The following is a 19,143-nucleotide window of genomic DNA, read 5'->3' as shown; positions in this document are numbered from 1 at the left end:
TTGCAGTGAGCCGAGATTGTGCCACTGCACTCCAGCCTGGGCAACAAAGCAAAACTCTGTTAAAAAAAAAAAGAAGAAGAAAGATTCAGTAATAGTATAGTAGAGCCTAGACACTTCCATGATGAGTCTGATGTGCATCCTAACCAAGACACGCTGGCTTTGACCATGATAGAGTCAAATTAAAGAAAGAAGGCTGTAACAAGTAAACATTTGAAATAATAACTGAACTTGGCTGGGTGCAGTAGCTCATGCCTATAATCCCAGCTCTTTGGGAGGCCAAGACGGGTAGAGCTCTTGAGCCCAGGAATTCAAGATCAGCCTGGGCAACATGTCGAAATCCCATCTCTAGAAAAATACAAAAATTTCCAGGTGTGGTGGTGCTTGCTTGTGGTCCCAGCTACCAAGGGAGGCTGAAGTGGGAGGATCATCTGAGCCTGGGGAGGCTGAGCTTCCAGTGAGCTATGATTGTACCACTGCACTCTAGCCTGGGTGACAGACACCCTGTCTCAACAAAATAAAAGAAAGGAAAGGAAAGGAAGGGGAAGGAGAAGGGGAAGGGGAAGGGGAAGGGAAGGGGAAGGAAAGGGGTAGGAAAGGGAAAGGAAAGGGAAAGGAAAGGGAAAGGAAAGGAAAGGGTAACATTCAAGTGATAACACATTCTCCTGGCTGCCCACATCTTGGTGGCCATTAGTTTTCAGTCCAATTTTCTTATTCCTCTTCCTCTGCCTGAAAACGTGAGAGGCTCTTTGAAGTTCAACCCAAGATCACCTCTTCTTCCCAACCTAGTCTCTCTTCCTAGATGAGCTCATCCATTCCTACGACTTCAGTTACTACCTGTTTATGGCTCATAAACTGATGTCTCAGCTCAACTTTCAGACCTGTATATCCAACTACTTTCTAAGTCTAAAGACTTGACTTTCTCACAGGCACCTTGAATCTAATGCATCCAAAATTAAACGTAAGGCCTTCCCAGATCCCACCACAACAAATTTGACCCTCCTCATGGTTCTTTTCTCAGAGATTGCCACCAGCACTCAACTAGATTACAAATCAGAAACCCAGGGAGCATCCCTACCTCCACTCTTTCCCTCACAACCCATGTCCATCCCATCACCATTTTACATCTCACACATCTCCAAATCCTTTACCCTTTATATTTCCACTGCCATTATTAGAGTCCAAGTCATCATTGTCTCTCACCTGGATTATGGCAATAGGCTCCACACTAGAATTCCTACATCTACTCATTGCTTCTGCCAATCCATTCTCCATTCTGCATCCAGAGAAAGCTTTTCATTTATGTATTTATTTTTATTTTTTAGAGATAGGGTCTCACTATATTGCCCAAGTTAGACTCGAACTCTTGGTCTCAAGTGATCCTTTTGCCTTGGCCTCCCAAAATGTTAGGATTACAGGCATGAGCCACTGTACTCACCCTCAGAGAAAGCTTTTTTACCTCAATTTTATTGAGGTATAATTTACATGCAATAAAATTCACCTATTTTAAGTGTCCAGGTGAATGAGTTTTGACAAATAACTCCATTCTGGTAACCACCACCCAATCAAGATAGAGAATATTTGCAGCACCCAGGAAGCTCCCTCATGCCCTCTTATTCAATCTTTCTACCATGCCTGGTTCCAGGCAACTAAGAATCTGATTTTCATCATTATAAATTAGTTTTGCTTGTTCTGGAACGTCATACAAATGGAAACATACAGTAGGCACTATTGTGTCTGGCTTATTTCACTCAATAAAACATGTATGAGATTCACCCATGTCGTGGTGCATATTAGTAGCCTGTTGTTTTCATTGCTGAGTAGCATTCCATGCTATTTCTATAGCCAAGCGTGTTTACCCATTACCCCACTGACGAGCATTTGGTTTTGTTCTACATTTGGGCTATTTTATATTATGTTTTCCCCATCCTTTTACCAGCCTACCTGGCTCTTGATATTCAAAATGCATCTCTTATAGGCATCATGTAAGCAAGCCTTGCTTTTTATTCAGTCTAAAATCTCTGCATTGGTGGGGGTGGGTGGGATGGAACAGAACTAACAGGCTTATGAATGGGATAAGTCTAAAAGCATAAAGTATTTGTAGAGGCTTGCCTTCCTTCGTCTTACATAAACTCCAGGTACCTGCTGTTAACCCAGTGGTTCTAAAAGCATGATCTGCGGACCCTTGACGCTTCACTGAGACCCTTTCAGGGATGTGTGAGGTCAAAACTATTTTCATGATAATACTTGAGTATTCTTTGCCTTTTTCACCATATTGTCATTTGTGCAATGATGCAGGAGCAATAGTGAGTAAAACTGCTGGGGCCTCAGCACACATATCAAAGCAGTGGCACCAAACTGTGCTAGCAGTCATTGTACTTTTCCACACACTCAAAAATTGAAAATAAATTTTAAAAAGAAGCCAGTTGCACTTAAGAATGTACTTGACAACAACAGTAAAAATTATTAATTTCATTATATCTCAAATCTCGAGTCCATGACTTTAAAACATTCTAAGTGACAAAATGGGACTTCTGATGGTTTTCCAGCAAAAAATGTACATGTGCAGTTGTGTAAGATGCAAAAAGTAGCTTTTTTTTCCCCCAGAGAGAATATTTAATCAATTAACTTCCTGATCCACATCTATGACTTTCTTCTTCCTATATGTTTTGGCTGACTTCTCTTTGAATGCTTCTTCATCTAAGAATTCTATCATTTCTATGGAAAGAATAAATTCTCTACCATGGTAGATCAAACTCTTTTTTTAAGAGTTCCTATATACCCCACACCCAATGGGGGTACATAAGACCCTTCAATCTTTCTACCATAGGGGTATACAACACCCCTATTGTTAACATCTTATGTTACTCTATGATAGCTGGTCACAATTAATGAACTAATATTGATACATTATTAACAGAAGTCCATACTTACTCAGATTTCCTTGGTTTTTCCCAGTGTCCTTTGTATGTCCCAGGATCCCACCGCGACACTGTTCTACTCTCAATCCCACAGTAGCTGCTATCTCGTAACCCTTGAGCGATCTCACCTAGCTCACGTTCAGCTTGCTTCTCAACCTTCGACTTACAAGGGACCTATCCATGTACTCATAGACGCCTTATACAACTCCCTCCTCTCTGTATCTCATCCCGCACTATCTGTCTGCTTCCGCTGCTCTGAACCCCCATCTCCACATCCTCCACTCAGGGGGACCACTGTGTTCTACACAGATTCCAGCTATCTGTGCCATGGTTGGGAGTAGTTCCAAGACAGAAAGTTGGGTTGATCATGGGGTTCATCTCATGAGGTTCCCTCTGTCTGGGATCAGTAGTTTTGTGCGACCTATTGTTCACTGCCTGAAAATAGTTGTCTCATCTATTTTGTCATGTTGTATAGCAGTTTATGGTGGGAGGGCTAGCCTAGTACCAGTTACTCCATCATAGCCAGAAGCAGAAGTCCAAAGAAAGCTTCAAAAAATATAAGTCTGATCATGTCACTTCTCTGGCTAAAATCTTACCATGGCTCTAAGAACAAAGATCCAAATTTGAAAACGGCCCATGGGGTCTTGTATGATCTGAGCCCCATCTGTGCTCCAGCATCATTCCCCCTTATTCTAACCTCCTCCTCATGTCCTCGTTCCTTCCTTAGCCTCTGGCCTTCCTTCACTCCCTTGCCGTTTTCTCCTATCTCTAGGCTTTTGCACATGAAAACACACCGTCTAACATTCTTTCCATTCTTCTTCACCAACCAGCTACAAGCCACAGTAAATAAAACACTGTGAAACTAGCACAGCATTAGATGAACAGAGTCCAAAAACAGACTCATATATGTATATATTTCAATTCAGTGAGAAAGGGAAGAATTATTCAGTAAGGACAGTTAGTTCAATTGGCTAGCTATGTTATATTTAACTTACCCCATATTCAAAAAGAAACTTCAAAGCATTAATAAGCAAAATGTATAAGGAGCTACTCCAAATTGATAAAAAGAAAGCAATCCAATAAAAATGGAAAAACGAAATGAATAGGCAATTCATGGAAGAACTACGAATAACTGATAAACATAGAAAAAATAAACATAGGAAAAGACATTCAACATTATTAAGAATGAAATATAATAAAATATATATTAAAAATAAAATCTTGATAGTATCCAATGTTAGGAAGAGAAAAAGGCACTCTGCTATACTGTTAGAGTATAAACTAGTACAGCCAATTCATCAATATTTTAAATGTACTCTGACCCAGCTCTCACATTTCCAGGAATCTATCCTACAGAAATAGCGGCATGACCAATGAATTGCCTGTATCAGGAAAAAAACTGGAAAGAACCCAAATGCCCATTAATAAGAATATATAGAAATTATAGGACATCCATACATCAGAACACAATGCATCCATTTAAAAAATGAGACACCTCTAAATTATTTTTAAAGATGTCTACAGTATAATGTTGAAAGTTATAAGTGAGTTGAAAAACAAAACAGTACACTACTAGTCATGCATGCGTATATATACACGCACAAGAAAAGAATCTAAAAAGATACACATCAATTCTAAAGGGTAGGATTTGAAGGGGGAACTCAGGAACCCCCTTCTTTTACTTATACACTTCTACAGTATACTATTTGAATCTGTCACAAAGAATATTTCACTTTTGTAATGTAAAAAACATTTAAGTGTACTTTTTGAAAAAGAGAATAGATTTGCTATGATAATCAACTGCTCAGGGTGAATTACTGTAGTTTGAGTTTAACATGGCAGCAGGAGGCTGTACCGCCACCTCGTGGGGATATACTGCCACAGTAAATTACTTATCTAAAAATTTCTGAATCTCAGTGCTACTGCTGTTTTGGGTGGGACAATCCTTTTTTGTGGGGGCTGTCCTGTGCATTGTAGGACCATTAGCAGTATTCCTCGCCTCTATCCTCTAGGTGCCAGTAACACCCCCTCCCCCAATTGTGACAATCAAAACTGTCTCCAGACACTGGCAGTTGTCTCCTGGAGGGGGAAAAATCACCCCTGGTTGACAACCACTAATGTGAAAGAATGAGTCTTGTGAGTGCAAAGTAGAGACACAAAAGGTGTTCACTGATTCACTCATAAGAATATCACACCAGGTAAAGTCTTCATGAGATAATTTCCTCATGTCGGTTAGAATGAGTGTTCTAACCCACAGATGCATGCACACAGAATTATTTTCATAGCTTGGAGATATTCTGCAGTTTAAATTCAGTGACAAGAAAACCCATTTTCATCCAGTAAATCCCCAATTGCCACAGGGCAGAAGCAACAAGGATGAAAAGCCTATCACATGTGTCCACACTCCATTCCCAGGCCCAGGGCAGGACTTCAAAGCACTCTGTACCATGGCCTCATCACAGCACTCCAGCCAGTAACTACTACTTAATGTAAACCAGCTCCCTTCTGTCCCTCATTCAGCCACTAATTTCCTCCACTTCCAAGCGTCCCTATGCCCATTGCTCTCCCAGACGCTCTCTATGGTCTACATGTCACAGAAAGGTCATTTTTTGATGCAGAGCGGGGAGGTCTGTGGAAGCTCAGCTCCGCTATCCACTGCCCTCACCCCAAATAGCATAGGCATATCATTTAACCTTTCCAGATCTCCATCTCCTCACTCGCAAAATAAAAGCTCCATATTACATATTCAAAGTTCCCTTTTGGTTCTAAAATCTATGAACAGGGATGATAACAAACGATCCACTGTAGGCTTTCTATACAATTGTAAGTATTTTCTCCATTAAGGATTATTCTACATACAATTAAGTTGGTGTTACTGGGAATCTTTTTAATTTCGAGTGTTGGGATCCTATAAAAACCATGATATAAGCAAAGAATCCTAAGCCATGACTTCACTATACAATTACTGTATTTCTAGGGTTTTGTTTTTGTCAGTGTGCCTCATCTAATATCAATAATATACAAATGAATATTGTCTAATGTCTTCCCACTTGCACTATAGTCATATTTATTCCAGGCCTAATATATGAAGCTGATTAAGGTTAAGTGGAATTTTTTTTAGACTTGGATTAATCTGGAGTGCTTCTTAATTCACCATGTTGCTGTATCCTAGCAATCTTCCTGCTAGGATAAATTGGCATATCGTCTGATACAGTCAACTTTGGCAAACGAAGCAAAAACATTCAGGGAGAGGAATAAACTAGCACATGAATGAACTGGCTGGGCCTCTAGATTCACTGGAGTCACGCTCTTACACAAGGTTACTTCCGTAGTCAGCGTGCAAGATGAAAATAGGGCAATACCAATATTGTCTTTATAAATCCTTGAATTTGCCCATAAAATACAGCTAGTTTTGTGTATAGCTCTGATAATAACTCATGTATAAATAGATAAATAAATAATATAATTTTATGCAGGTGTGCAAAATATAATTTTATAGTATTCTTTTTTCTTTTTTTTTGAGACGGAGTTTCACTCTGTCGACCAGGCTGAAGTGCAGTGGCGCGATCTCAGCTCACTGCGAGCTCCGCTTCCTGGTTTCACGCCATTCTCCTACCTCAGCCTCCTGAGTAGCTGGGACTACAGGCACCCACCACCATGCCCGGCTAATTTTTTGTTTTTTTAGTAGATATGGGGTTTCACTGTGTTAGCCAGGATGGTCTCGATCTCCTGACCTTGTGATCCACCCGCCTCGGCCTCCCAAAGTGCTGGGATTACAGGTGTAAGCCACCGTACCCAGCCAATTTTATAGTATTCTTAATTACACTAATTTATCTTTCGGTTTGAGGGGTATATCTTGGTGCATATGGGTGAATTCTTGTTAAGTAAAATGTAAGTAGGAGATGATTTTTCCTGAGATGTTTATCTCAAGCCACTGTATTCTGCATAGATGACTCTTGGCAAAACATACCCAGCAGTCATCAAAGATATGATATATATCTAATAGGTCAAAGGCCCTAGAAGAATGACTTTTCATTGAAAAACTCTATTTCATGTGACTTTTTTAACCGTATGTATTATTTTGTGTAAAATCAGTAACAAAAGACCTAAACAAAGAGAGGTTTCCCTCATGATGACAATGATGTTAAAATCATGATCCCTGATGATGTTGAAATTGAGAATAAGGCCGGATATTAGTATCAAACCAGAATTGTCATGTTTCATAGGCATATGTGAGTGATATAAACAGTGAGCAGTACTGGTATTCAGAGGAGGAGATTATTTTCAGTGACAGTGGACAAGGAAGAGGTGAGGGTGGAGGTGATACCTTAAGCTGGGTCCTAAAGGAGACTAACTTGCAAACTGAAAAGACTGATAAAGTGACAACTGCCTCTTAACTTAAAGAAAACCTAACAAGTATTAATGCCTCCTCCGAAAAGACAGAAATCCCTGCTTTAATCACTAAATATCTCTTCCTGCAATCCTCCAATCAAGCCTGGGGTCACCCTAGTTAGCTTATTACAACAGTGCAAATTATTCAGGATAATTTGCTTGGAGGAATTAATTTAACATGTAAATTAATTTGCCCTTCACTGGACACATATCAGCCAAGCATACAGGCAATTTTAACATATAAATTAGAAAATTAGACACTCACGATTTAAAAACTAAAGAACCCAGATTACCTACCAAAAAGAGATCAAAACATCAGAACATGGACTATCTAAAGCTCCAAATCAAAACCCTGCCCCAGACTTTACCATAACCAAACAAACACATAGAGCTTTAGCTTAGGTTATAAAAGGAGAGGAATTATATTCTCCATCATGAAGGGTAAGTGTGGTCTACACTACAGCACACGAGAGAGAATCCTGTTATAGAAATATCCAAATGCTGGGCATGGCGGCTCATGCCAGTAATGCCAGCACTTCAGGAGGCCAAGGTGGGCACACTGCTTGAGCTCAAGAGTTCAAGACCAGTCTGGGCAATATGGCAAATGCCATCTACAAAAAATACAAACAAATCAGCCAGGCATGGTGACGTTTGCCTGTGGTCCCAGCTACTCAGGAGGCTGAGGTGGGAGGATCAAGGATCCTGGGAGTTCCAGGTTGCAGTGAGCTGTGATGGTGCCACTGCACTCCAGCCCAGGCAATAGAGCAAAACCCTGTTTCAAACAAACAAACAAACAAACAAACAAATCCAAGCGGAGAGTAGAAGCACAGACCACACTACTAACAGTACAGTCAGAGTAAACTGAAACAAAACCAAAAAGGCTCTGTAAGTCCCAGTCCCAGTCATAACATTTCTAGAACTGTTCTGATTTAAAATATTTTGTCACTATGATGTCCTCGAAATTTTAATATTTCTGGATCCAAATTATATTTAGGCTACAAGAGAATTATACAAATTCACTATAGTAAAATCCACGAATTCATGCAATCCACCCATTCTAGGACAGACCTTTAGTTCAAGGACATCTGTCTTGAGTTTTTAGTTCTAAACCAATTACCACAGATGAGGCCTCTGAAGGAACAACAATTTCCACCAACCCAAAGCTGACTGGCGCCAGGAACAATGTTTGGAAATGACCTTGTTACCGAAATTGTTAACAAACATTACTTTAAGAAGTCCTATTCTAATGCAAACACTCTTATAGATGATCCTTTCCACCCTGTTTCAATTTCTTAAAATTACTAAGGATTTTGGGCATTTCAAAAATTATTTCCAGATATCACCATTTATTCAGAGTGGTCTGTCTCACCACTAATTTTCAGAACAAAAATCTTTTCTCCTTTAAATTCAGTTGTGCCTTCTGTAATTCAAGCCCTGTTGAATTTCAACCTGTACTAACACGGACTTCTTTAAATAGAAGAGAAGGATAGGAAAGCAGGTGAGGAGAGAGAGTTCAGAATAGCCCTTTTAGTGAGAAAAATAGAAAGCACGGAAATCTCAGGTTCTGGCTAGTACATTGGGAATGATACGGGAAAGTCAAGGGACTCCAATCCTGTACAATAGGATTACTCTCAGGTCCTATTGTACAGGATTGGAGTCCCTTGACAGGCATTCCTATCAGGAAATGCACCTAAAACAGGAAAAAAAAAAAAAAAAAAGGCAGGGAAAATAATTAATGGAAACCTAAAAAGTGACTCTAACATCAGTTTAAGCTTAGGAAGATTTGAAAGAAAAAAAAAAGTTTGCATGTATGTGTTGAGTCACAGTGTAACCAAAAAATAATGCCTGGCTTTATTAGGTACACATAACATTTCTTAGAGCCATATACAGGAATTTTCATCAGGCACCCTCAAGTAACTTAATCTGGTGACAGTCTGATACAAATTCATATGACTATTTTTTTCTAAAATGTTTTCTAAAAGTGTTGACTAAATCCTCCCTAACTCTTCTGTTGGGATTGCATAATAGTTACTATGTAAGGCTGTCAGTTTCCAAGATAAATGGTTCTTACTTTCTGAGAAGTGATAGTTATAATTTCAGCCTTAAGGAAGGGGAGAAAAAACAAATAAAATTCTAAGAAAGGGGAGATGGAAAAAGCAAAATAGATTCCTCATCAACAGAAGACACAATAGGCTGGGCACAGTGGCTCACGCCTGTAATCCCAGCACTTTGGGAGGCCGAGGCGGACGGATCATGAGGTCAAGAGATTGAGACCATCCTGGCCAACATGATGAAACCCCATCTCTACTAAAAATACAAAAATTAGCCAGGCATGGTGACAGGCACCTGTAGTCCCAGCTACTCAGGAGGCTGAGGCAGGAGAATCGCTTGAACCCGGGAGGCGGAGGTCACAGTGAGCTGAGATTGTGCCATTCCACTCCAGCCTGGTGACAGAGCGAGATTCCACCTCAAAAAAAAAAAAGAAGAAGAAGACACAATAACATTAAAGAGCTATTTTGAGATAAGTGAAAAAAGATTTTCTGAGAACATAGATGTAACAGAGTTTGGCCCCATTTTTTATGTCTGGCCACTGACAGCATTTAAGCTTCCACCATTTTCTATTCTCCCCTCCCCTACACTGCCCCACCACACACCTGGTACTTTAGATACAGAAATCCATGGGCATCTCCTGAGCTCCCAGCACTGGCGGGAAGCTTGAATCCCTCAAGCCCACAGATTGAATGCTCTCCAGCCCCACTCCCTAGCCACTTTAAAGGCCCAGCCTCCTCTCTGTTCTTGCCATTTTGGACCAGCTTTCATCTATCCTGCTCTCTCCAGAAATCCTGTGTATGAGTAGCAAACTTTCAAGTTCTCTTGGTGTGTGAAATGTCATCAGTGTTGAAATCTGGCCTATTAACTGGGTCCCTCATCTTCTGGCAGGTGATCACAAAACAGTGGGATGAGGTAAAGCAGACAAAAGCTGCCCACAGGAGGGTATGAGCCGGGGGCAGGAATTACTATAGATTATAGCAAAGTTTTATAGGAAGGTGGTATTAGGATATGCAATTAGCCATGACCTTCTCTATTTTGTTTGGACATGGCACTATTTCCATCAGTACAAGAAGGGGCAACAAGCTCAATTCTGCACAGCTAGAATTTCTTGGCTTATTCCTGAGGCCAGGGGAGGGGGATAAAATTACTGCATGGTGACATCAGTCATTTCAGGTACAGATAAAAATACACACGTATACATACAAAAATTGAGCTTGGCCGGGCGCGGTGGCTCACGCCTGTAATCCCAGCACTTTGGGAGGCCAAGGCAGGTGGATCACGAGGTCAGGAGATCGAGACCATCCTGGCTAACACGGTGAAATCCCGTTTCTACTAAAAATACAAAAAATTAGCCGGGCGTGGTGGCAGGCGCCTGTAGTCCCAGCTACTCGGGAGGCTGAGGCAGGAGAATGGCGTGAACCTGGGAGGCGGAGCTTGCCGTGAGCCGAGATCGGGCCACTGCGCTCCTGCCTGGGCATCAGAGCGAGACTTCGTCTCAAAAAAAAAAAAAAAATTGAGCTTTAGAGTCTATTAGGATATTCCAGATTTCAGTTCAGTATTTCTTCACTTGGATTTGTGATATTCTGATAGCTTTGCAGGAGAAAATAACTAGGTTAGAAGAGGGGGGAATTTTCATCCCTTAAAATATAATAGAAAAGCATCGCCACTGTAACAACCTATGAAAGTATAATTCTTTGGTATTTAACAAAATGAAGAGTCTGAGTGGATTTGCCCAGACATTCAGGTAGATTCTCCACTGTGAAGTCTCTGATGTCTAATGAGGGCTGAACTACACCTGAAAGCTCTGCCATATTTATGTGACAGAACTCATACTGGAGAAAAACCCTACAAGTGTAAAGAATGTGGTCAAGCCTTCGGTCAGAGCTCAACTCTTACAAAACATACAAAAGTCCACACTGAAGAGAAACCCTACACCTGTAAAGACTGTGGGAAAGCCTTCAGCCAGAGCTCATCTCTTACCCAGCATCAGAGGGTTCATACTGGACAGAAACCGTTTGATTGTCAGGAGTGTGGGAAAGCCTTCAGTAGAACTGCCCGTCTTACCCAATATCAGAGGATCCACACTGGAGAGAAGCCCTGTGTATATATATACACATATGTATATATACATACATATATATTATGTTTATAATAGAATATAAATTATAAAATTATATAATTGTACCTTCTGTTGATGAGGAATCTATTTTGCTTTTTCCATCTCCCCTTTCTTAGAATTTTCTTTTTCTCCCCCTTCCTTAAGGCTGAAATTATAACTATAGTTTTAGTAAATACATACATATATATTTGCATATATACTATAAAACATATGTACTATATACTATATACATATATTTGTTTGTTTATTTATTTTTTTGCAGATACTTGAATGTTTGTGCTCATTAGGGTTCCAGGCTCTCTTGCAACTCTTTTTGTGCTCTTTGGGTGATATTATCCACTCCCATGGCTTCAATTACCATCCATTCTCAGGCAACTCCCAACTCTGTACCACCAGTTAAGATCTCTTTCCTTTACTAAGATACATTTGGCATGTCCTCCTTATATTCATCTAGCCTCCAGACATCACCACTTAGAGCAGGTTTTCTCAACTGCAGCGCTATTGACATTTTCGACGGACATGTTTTTGTGTGGGGCCCTGTCCTGTGCACTGTAGGACGTTTAGCAGCATCCCTGGTTCCTGGATGCTACCCATGAGATGCCCATAGCACACTTCAGACATGGCCAAATGTCCCCTGGGGGGCAAACTTGTCCCTGGTTAAGAACCACTGGTTTAGACTTATTACAGACACTTCAAATAACTTAAGATACACTGAACTCATCTTCCACCCCCTAAACTTGCTACTTCTCCTGTATTCTCCATCTCAGGGAAGAGAACTTCCATTCACCTACACATCCAAACCAGAAACCTGAGAATTTTCTTTGTCTGTTACTCCCTCACCTCTCAAATCTATACAACAAATTATGTCAATTTTATAACCTTAAAATTATTCAAATTATTTCCTTCTCTTCGTATTTCTTAGACAGCAGAAAACTAGGTAGAATGAGGACAGAGTAAATGAAGAAGTGATTCCAGCTACTAAAGAGGAAAGGGGAATAGCCTCATAAAATGCCTCAGGATGAGGCACAAAGGTGATCTCTGGATTATGCATTGGGGTTATAACTTTAAGGAGGAAGTATCTCTTCCTTGAGTCTGGGAAGAAATAGAGGGGTAAGCTATTAGGATTCTGACGTGGTCAAGTGAAGATGAGACTGCAGGGGGATTCAACATCTTCTACAGGCCTGGAGGATTTGGGAAGAACCCCTAACTCTTATTTCTAAAGATGCAATCTGCCTTGTTCTCACTTGCCTGTATAGCTGCTTCTTGGCACCTCTCCCTCCTGCATGTGTATTTGTGGGTTTACTACTTCTTCCAACTGGAAGATAGCAGGTTTGGAAAATGGACATCCTACTAAGAGACACAAACAGAATGTAATTTTAAGTTCAAAAGAGAAAGGACCACCCTATTCTCAGTCCCACTCTGTTGCATTTTAGAGAGGAGAAAATGAAATAACTGTCAAAAGCAATTAAATAATCTCTACCCAAGTAGGGTGAAAAACAGTTTAAGGCTCTGATCTGGATTCTGTGGGGAAAATCACCAAAGCCTCATTTGTTATCATCCCCTAATAGAAGCAAGGGAATCTTTAGAAGGCAAAGGTATCCTGAAAGGTCAATCTGGGGTAGAAGGACCCAAGCTTACCCAAGGAGACCAGGTTCCTATAGTTCTCCAGCATTACATCTCTGTACAAGACTCTGAGCAGGCGCCAGTTCTCTCCATTCTTCCTCAGTGAAGTTCACAGCCACATCATTGAATGACACAAAGCCCTGAAACACCTGCATGGGGTTCTGAAGAAAAAGTTAAATGAGGCATAATTAGGGGAGACTAATGGGATGGAGAGGAAATAGATTAAACTATGTTCACAGTGTCAAAGACAAGATTTTATTGACTCGTATATTAAAGAATCTTAAAATCTTAAAATGCGTATACCTCTTTGACATAATTTGATAGTTTTATTTTACAGTAATTTTATATATAGGACTCAATTATAAGAAAACTATTGGCAGGGTGCGGTGGCTCATGCCTGTAATCCCAGCACTTTGGGAAGCCAAGGCGGACAAATCATAAGGTCAGGTGATCAAGACCATCCTGGCTAACACAGTGAAACCCCATCTTTACTAAAAATACCAAAAAAATTAGCCAGGTGTGGTGGTGGGTGCCTATAGTCCCAGCTACTCGGGAGGCTAAAGTAGGAGAATGGCGTGAACCCGGGAGGCGGAGCTTGCAGTGAGCCAAGATCATGCCACTGCACTCCAGCCTGGGAGACAGAGCAAGACTCTGTCTCAAAAAAAAAAAAAAAAAAAAAGAGGAAAAAAAAGAAAACTATCAGAAATATGGAGAGTTATAAATAAAGAATCACATCTATTTATACCTTACAATAGCAAAATAGCAAAATCATTCTAAATAACCTAAATGTTTGAGAACAGTGCTAGGAGCTGCTAACCGTCCATGAAAATACACCTCCTCCTCTCCTTTCTAGGTATACAAACATTTCCCAACTAGACTTGGCCATGAGATCCTAACCAACAGGATGCAAGCAGAAGTGATGTGCGTCCTTTCCAGGCCTGACTCACATATATTCTTCCATGCTGTTTTCCCCTTCTGACTGGCTGGTAGGGCCACGAGCCCCAGAGTGAGTTTGGAAGCCATGTGGTAAAGAGGCTAGAGCTTCAGATAGCTCAGGTCCCTGAATGGCCACCCTATCCATCTATATACCCAGTCACACGGCTATGACAGCAAACAATACACTTCTACTGTATCAAAGCCACATATATGCTTTGGGTCTATTGGTTACAACAGTCATTAGTAAGCCAACCCAAACTAATTCAGAAATTAGCACCTTCAAGTGGGAGATATCGTAATAAAAAGTTCAAACACACAGGTGGCACTGGCTTGAAAGTCAGGTGGCAGGCTTCAAAGAAAAGAATATTTAAGACTGGAAAAATGCAGACTCTCTCCTTTTTTTTTTTTTTTTTTTTTTTGAGACGGAGCCTCACGCTGTTGCTGGAGTGCAGTGGCCACGATGATTTCGGCTCACTGCAACCTCCACCTCCCATGTTTAAGTGATTCTCCTGCCTCAGCCTCAAGAGTAGCTGGGACTATAGGCGTAAGCCACTACGCCCATCTAATTTTTTTTGTATTTTTAGTAGAAACGGGGTCTCACCATGTTGTCCAGGCTGGTCACGAACTCCTGACCTCAGGTGATCCGCCCACCTCAGGCTCCCAAAGTTTTGGGATTACAGGCATGAGCCACCGCATCCAGCCAAAAGATGCAGACTCTTAATATACACTGGCAAACTAATTAGCAACTATGAGGGCAGGGCAAATGCTCACTGGGCCTGTGGCTCTAGAACAGCTTGGAAAGCGCCGCCAGAATGCTCTTTGTGTAGAATGCTCCTGGATATGTCTGGCAAAGAAAGAATGAGTTAAGTTCAGGAAACAATGTGTCAATTTTCAAGCCAAAGCAAAAGAGAATAGAGTACAGAAATCTGAGGCCTCACATGGATGGAAAAGCAAACTGTTTCTAGATCTCAAACAGTGCGAAGTAAGTCTAACAGGAGCTTTGAGCAATAAAGGCCCATTATATCTGTCAACTAAACAAAGTGATTTAGCCCTGTAAAAAAAAGGTCAGATTAAGAATGTGGCCTTCCCACCCAAGTGTATTGTTCAGCTGGCCTTAAGGTTATCTTAAGTAAATTGAGAGAGACACATGGTAAGTAAGAAACTAAGAAATAGGCCAAGCTGGCCGGGTGCAGTGGCTCACGCCTGTAATCCCAGCACTTTGGGAGGCTGAGGTGGGCAGATCACGAGGTCAGGAGATGGAGAGCATCCTGGCTAACATGGTGAAACCCCGTCTCTACTAAAAATACAAAAAAAATTAGCCAGGCATGGTGGTGGGCGCCTGTAGTCCCAGCTACTCGGAAGGCTGAGGCAGGAGAATGGCATGAACCCGGGAGGCGGAGCTTGCAGTGAGCTGAGATCGCGCCACTGCACCCCAGTCTGGGCGACAGAGCGAGACTCTGTCTCAAAAAAAAAAAAAAAGAAAGAAATAGGCCAAACTTGAGAATCATATCTAGGAAAGAACTTTGAGTATAAGAAGCCTTTAATTTTTTGTGGAACAACATCTCCATGATTTCAATGTACTGACTTTTTTCCTGTGCTAGAGGAATCAGTATCTTGCTTTGATTCTAAGTCATTTATGTCACTAACTTTCTACAAATCCTTCAAGATTCTACTCAGCCTTCAGGGCCCACATCAAATCTTACTACTTTCATTAGCCTAGGAGCCGCTTAAAAGAACTTTAAAATGCTAGTTGAATGAATAAAACCTTCCTAAATCTCTCTCAGCCAGACACATTTGCTCCTGCTCCTCCAAGTCCAAAAAGCATTTTCCCTAAGACACTCTATTATTGAGTAGGCCCTTAATAAAAAGGGCCCTTAATAATAAGGTCTTTAAGAATAATAAATCTGCTGGTTTGTGCCACATAGATTTGTGTACATCTTTTCTCCCCAAAATATTCTAAGCAGATGGAAGAAAGAAATGCCTCACGAGCCTTCGCATATCTACGCCAAATGTCTCAAGTGAACAAAAAGAAGCTTGATTCTCACCCAACCATGTTCTAGGAGTCATGCTCCTCAATTATCTGCTAAAGAGGCCTCATTCCCACCCCGCTGCCCCCATCCTTTCTCTACACTGCCAACTGATGGGCGAGGCTACCAAGCCGCCTGACCTTCACTGCTGCTGCCATACAACTGAGGAATACTCGAACGCCATCTCGTTGGCAGTCCATCCCACCCACTCCATCCTTTCCTTTCAAACTGCTGTGGCTGATATAGTTGACAAGCTTCATGCTAAGAGAAAGAAATTTGCTTCAGCAATTAAAATAAGATTTCCAAGAAGAGAGGAAAATCCCCAACTCAATTAAAATAAGATTTCCGAGAAGAGAGGAAAATCCCCAACTCACCTGGGACTCTGCTGTCCGGCAAAGAGCAGCCATATTTTCCTTCTCAAGACACCTCTTTTGGGAAACGGCAGGGTCCTCAGAAGGCAGAACTGGAAGGAAATCGACATAAAGGAATCTGGTTTATCTTCATGTATCTCAAACCTGTGAGTTTAGAAACAGCCACTTATGACAAAATGTGCCTCTGACCTTGGCTGTCCATAGCTTGAAGGATTTTACAGACATCTATGTAATGAGATTTCAAAGATCATCTCAGAGGATAGAATGAACGTAAACTTAGGGAAAGGTATGACCATTAACTGAGTTCAGGATCTGCGTGAGCCACCGCTCTGAAAATGAGGTTCCCTGGGACCAAAAAACCCTAAAACAAAACAAGAAGTGCAATGTTACAATTGGAGAGGTGCTTAAAGACCTCCAGGCTCAACTCCTTTATTCGCAAATGGAGAGACCAATTTTATAGAACAAGAAAAAGGGAATCACAGCAGCAAAAGGCAGCAGTGCCCACCCCAGCAGTCATGGTCAGGGACACCTTTAGCCACCCCATCGTGAGTATTCCAGGCCCACGGTGAGTCTGTAGCCATCTTAGGTCTGTTCCACCACACACGCTCCACTAAATTGCGTGTGTCATATCATCTACCCCTGTGTCCTAAGCACCAAGCACAGTGTATTTGGCAGACAGTAGTCCCTAAGTATTGTGAATGAATTAATGAATGAGCCCCAAATTCCCTCGGTCTGATTCTATGCCCAACAAGCAACCTTCCACTCATAATTTACTTCTCCATTTTGATTTTTTGCCTGTAGGGAGAAAACTGCTGATCATATTACCTTTGAGCACTTCTTCGAGCTTATCTCTAGGTAGTAGGGTTACATGCTATTTATCTTATTCTACATATCATTCTATACTTTCCTAATACTTTACAGTTTATTACTTCTTCAATCCTCTCTCCACCCACCTCCAAAAAGCAGTACTTAAAGCTCCTTGTGGATGTGTTTGGGGGAAGAAGTAGTTCTTTCTAGGCCTCAGTTATTATCAAGTACAGGGTTTCACAATTTTGTAGAATCCAAGCCTCCTGTAATCCTTTGTCATTGGAACTCTGGCTCCGGAGTCTGCCTGCCTGCTGCCTTTACATCCTGGCTCTGTATAACCATAGCCAAGTTTCTTCTGGGCTTCCGTTTCCTAATTTTATTTTATTTTATTTTTTTTTTTTTGAGACGGAGTCTCACTCTGTCACCCAGGCTGGAGTGCTGTGGCCGGATCTCAGCTCACTGCAAGCTCCACCTCCCGGGTTCACGCCATTCTCCTGCCTCAGCCTCCAAGGTAGCTGGGACTACAGGCGCCGCCACCTCGCCCGGCTAATTTTAAAAAAGAGAATAATGGCCAGGCACAGGGGCTCACGCCTGTAATCCCAGCACTTTGGGAGGCCAACGCGGACAGATCACAAGGTCAGGAGACCAAGACCATCCTGGCTAACGCGGTGAAACCCCGTCTCTACTAAAAATAGAAAAAAAATTAGCCAGGCGTGGTGGCGGGCACCTGTAGTCCCAGCTACTCGGGAGGCTGAGGTAGGAGAATGGCGTGAACCTGGGAGGCAGAGGTTGCAGTGAGTCGAGATTGCACCACCCTGGGCAACAGACTGAGACACAGTCTCAAAATAATAATAATAATAATAATGGTACCTACCCTGCTACAATGTGTGTTAATGCATATAAATGGCCCAAACCAGTACCTGGTACAGAATAAGCACTCAGGAAAGGTCATTTAATCATCAGTTAATTATTACTCTCAATATTTTCTGCATATCAACATTAACCAAGACTTTATGGCACTTTCTTTCTATACTTTGTTTTACAAGGAAAAAAGGTACGATCAATATGTCGTACTCCCAAATCCAACTTCCCCACAAGATGCCTGTGCCCTCCCTGTACTGGACACTGGCAATCAGTGGGAGCTAAGGTAGAGTTAGGAACTCCTAAGTTCCAGGACTTCCAGAAATCAGAGGGCCTGAGGGCAGGATATTACAGGAGAGCCAAACAGACTAGAGATAGACTATGGAAGTCCCTAATCTGGGACATCCCTTTGTATCTCCTTAAGAGAAAGCACTTTTTGAGAGCAAACTGAAAGAGAGCCAAGGAGCAGTCCTTAATTCTGCCAGAAATGAGCAGCAGGGCCATGGACCCTGGGGACACAGGCCCCAGCCCTACCCCTGAGCTCATAGAAGGTTCAAGGGACTAGGGCTCTCCTATGTGCTGTAATGCCAAATCAAGTCATCAGCCTCTCCATACCTATTTCTTTCTCCTCTTCCAAGGAGTCTGACTTATCCCCCCTCATCCTTCAGAGAGGCAGGTGGTATAATGGAAAGAGTATGGAAGTAAGGTATCTTGTTTTTTCAGAGTTTCAAATTAAAAGGGAATGATATTAGTAAAATCACTACCATTCTTCGCAAACTCACCATGCACCAGGTGCTTTCCATAAATCACTATTTACAGATGAGGAAACTGTTAACTTGCCCAAGGTCTCTGTGCTGCCCACACACATTTTACAAGATTTCCGTAAAGAAAAACTAAAATGAGGTTGTGTGTGCACACTGTAGATTCTCGGCTAATGGCAGGACCCTTTATTTCTATTTCTCACCTCTGTTCTGGAGTTTGCAGGTCCAGTCCTCCATAATCATAGCCTTTGCTACACTAATTGGGTGTAGCAACCT

The 19,143-nt window shown here is 41.6% G+C and overlaps 1 protein-coding gene across 1 annotated transcript in view; it reads right to left on the bottom strand.

Annotated features, from left to right (window-relative positions):
- Window positions 1-18,914, bottom strand: part of TRIM16 (tripartite motif containing 16) — a 55,409-nt gene extending 36,495 nt beyond the window's left edge. Inside the window, exons 1-3 of the mRNA XM_011933216.1 lie at window positions 18,889-18,914; window positions 16,442-16,530; window positions 12,730-12,831 (exon numbers count right to left, since the gene is read on the bottom strand). The gene's annotated coding sequence lies outside the window, so the exon portion shown is untranslated. The remainder of the gene's footprint in view (window positions 1-12,729; window positions 12,832-16,441; window positions 16,531-18,888) is intronic.
- Between the last annotated feature and the right edge of the window lie 229 nt (window positions 18,915-19,143).

This window comes from Colobus angolensis, unplaced genomic scaffold (assembly GCF_000951035.1).
Source record: "Colobus angolensis palliatus isolate OR3802 unplaced genomic scaffold, Cang.pa_1.0 Scaffold125, whole genome shotgun sequence".
Taxonomy (NCBI): domain Eukaryota; kingdom Metazoa; phylum Chordata; class Mammalia; order Primates; family Cercopithecidae; genus Colobus; species Colobus angolensis.
This window is presented reverse-complemented; position numbering and strand designations above follow the sequence as displayed.